The sequence below is a fragment of the Penaeus chinensis genome, chromosome 12 (genome assembly GCF_019202785.1).
Source record: "Penaeus chinensis breed Huanghai No. 1 chromosome 12, ASM1920278v2, whole genome shotgun sequence".
In the NCBI taxonomy this organism is placed as follows: Eukaryota; Metazoa; Arthropoda; class Malacostraca; order Decapoda; family Penaeidae; genus Penaeus; species Penaeus chinensis.
The window spans coordinates 19155889-19159162 of record NC_061830.1 but is presented as its reverse complement, the minus strand read 5'-3'; positions in this window follow the sequence as shown (position 1 = coordinate 19159162).

Below are 3274 nucleotides of genomic sequence, written 5' to 3'. Positions count from 1 at the left end.
TTGAAGATGAGTGAATAATGAATAGACGGATAGATACATAGAACAAAGATGAATAGATGGATGCATGAATATTATGTTTGTAAGTAAAGGTAAGTAAACAACGAGAGAATCATAAAAGTAAACAAAGATATCAGGCGGTGTTTATCTAAGATGATGGAAAATCGACATTTACCTTCTCGTCCATCATTATAGATGTGTTTTCGCCGGCCGCCAGAACACAGGAGCTATTACGAAGGTTTATTATACAGCGTAATATATGTAACAACAAAACTGTTATGCCATTAGCAATGAGGAGAGCTAATTTCACCGTGGAAGTTATTGCGGACATAATGGATTATCTTATCTCGTAAATTCGAGTATCGTATTCTTTGCCAGACTGCATCGCCGGGGCCTTTTGAGGTGATTTTTTTTTCGAAAGTGTTTGTTTTCTGTACGACTATTCTGTTACGGTTCTTCTTTTATGATTGTTATGAAGAATTTTGATGTTTTGGAGTTTCACTTGTCTTTTGTTATTAGGTTCTTTGTTTTTATGTGTTAATCCTTCATTGTCATTCATTTTTAACATTTATCTCGTGATTTATATATCTTATCGTTTGTTTGTTTGTTTTTCATTTCTTGTAATTTCCTCAGGTTAGCAACCCATCTCCTCAACTTATCCAAAACGATCCTCCTTTTAATTTCTCATTCTCTCTGGATATTCCTCTGCCCCAAATTATAGCACTGTGTTGTCCCTTCACTCTGCTTTCCTCCACCTTGACCTTTGCACGTCAGTCCCTCACTCCCATGACTTCACTCATCCATTAGCTGAAGCTGTCCAGAGTAAACACCTAAGAGATTTCCTTGGTGTGTTCCTGTTCTTTTGTTGTGTGTGCTTTTGGACTCTCACACCTTATGTAGGCGACGGGGAAAAAATGTCCGCTGGTTGTTGACTACTTTAGAGTAGGTGTAAGTGATGAGGTCGTTGTTCTGTCTGTTTTGTCTGTCTGTCTGTTTGCCTGTCTGATTCTCTGTCTCTTTCTCTTTATCTTTCTGTCTCTCTGTTTCACTCTCTATCTCTCTATATCGATTTCTCTCTCTCTCTCTCTCTCTCTCTCTCTCTCTCTCTCTCTCTCTCTCTCTCTCTCTCTCTCTCTCTCTCTCTCTCTCTCTCTCTCTCTCTCTCTCTCTCTCTCTCTCTCTCTGTCTGTCTGTCTAGAAGCTCTATACATTGATGAAGTTTTAACCCTTTCTCTGGCCAACAGCAATCTTATCATCTTTAGTACCCTACTATGGAACACGAGACTAGCTATTTGGTGTCTGATATCCAGGAGGAATGTCTAGGCATGTGAAAGCTACTTCCGCTGATCACGACTCTACCCGCGGGTTTCTGGAAGGCAGGATCATTGAAATGCATAGCGCACTATAGTTAAGACTCGCCTTATATATAAAGACCTGTAAAACACACTTTTGTCGTATAATAATTAGACTAGTGACTGGTTGTTTATCATTTTCCTTTTTTGATTCAGTGATTTAGATTATATAGTTTTACCTAAGTATGTAACGCATCCTCTTTGCATTGAAAAACACAACAATCGTAAACTGTGACTATTCCTAGACCTGTTCTTATTTATGAACTCTCTAAATAAGTTTACTTCTGGTGATTTCCGTGTATAATCTGAAATAAATGTTGCCTGTTTTGATCGTGTGTTTTGTTAATAAATATCATACTGAGTTCCTGCACTACGAAAGTGCAACTGATATACAAATTCGTACAAAGAGGCAGAAGACAATATTATTTCAGGATGTTATTGATCTTGGTCTGATTGCACTGCCTTTTATAAAGCAGTTCTTATTGCAGAGATGAGTCATCCAAATCTTCCTGCAAATCACTTTCTAAGTTCGTTAAGCAGTGAAGCATCTCCATTCCCAAAGTTTTTTGAAATTCTGTTATTCTGGTCATCCTTCGGCTGTTCAACTTCTATACTGTTGAGGTTAAAGAATATTGCTTGAAACGTAATCTGATACGAACAAAAAATACAACACGTTAGAATGCTGATTGTCAAGAAATGCAGAAATCGTGAGAAAATGCACATTTTTGGATGTACCTCCTTTCTAAGTAGAAATTCTCTCACTCTCGTTTTCTTTCCTCTTATTTCTTCTTTTCTGTTGCTTTGTTCTGTCGTGCCAAAAACAATAATAATCTAAGAAAAAGTTACATGTCGACTTTCGTCGTTGTTGTTTCCGATATTTTGCAGGCGATAAATGTATAAAAGTTATCATGGAATAGAACGATTTGTCTAATGAGAAACGATGGAATAAATGTTACGTATGTCACACATGTCTAATATACTGGAACAGCAACATATCAAGGGCGTGCTTCACTTCTTGATATGCCGGGCATATTATGTGTCTGCTACTTTCTAATTCACTTTAATGTTTATTCTAAGTTGATTATAATGTTTACGAGCCCCACGGTTGCCTGTGATTAAGGTTTCACTGTATCTTTTCCATAGTGTATGGAATTTTGGTATTATCAAACGATATACTATGATATACTGGAAGAAGCATTTTTTTTAGAAACGCCTGTATTATTCTTAAAGTTTGTATCACACTTTTCTTTATTAAGATTGATTTTCTTCCAGTATAAATTGTGTTTTCATTTTTAACTTCGTACAATGTGAAGGAAATGAGGGAATCAATGAGCTGTTTATCTTTCCTCCATCGTTGTATCCAAAATGATCAATTGCCATTGTTATTACTACTGCTATTAATGATTCCATTGTTTCGTAATATCATTTTTTATTGGTTAATATTGTTCTTGGTGTGTTTGGTGTTGCATTACTGTATTCATTCTATGATCTAGTTTAGTCAATTGTATTCCCAATAAATCTAACATTTTCGTTATTAAAAGACATTATTGTCGATAATGATCATGAGGATATTGCTGAGACAACAGTAATGTTGGTGATAACAACGAGGATTATAGTATTGATGATAATGATAAAAGTGGTTACAATAGTGATAACATTAATGATAATAGCAATTATAACAATAATAATAATAATAATAATAATAATAATAATAATAATAATAATAATAATAACAATAATAATAACAATAATAATAGCAGCAATGACAATTGTAATAAAATAATAATGACAATAATAATACTAATATTAATAATAATAATAATAATAATAATAATAATAATAATAATAATGAGAGTAATAAAGATAATTGTAATAATAACAATAATGATAACAATAATAATGATGATAATGATAATAATAATAAT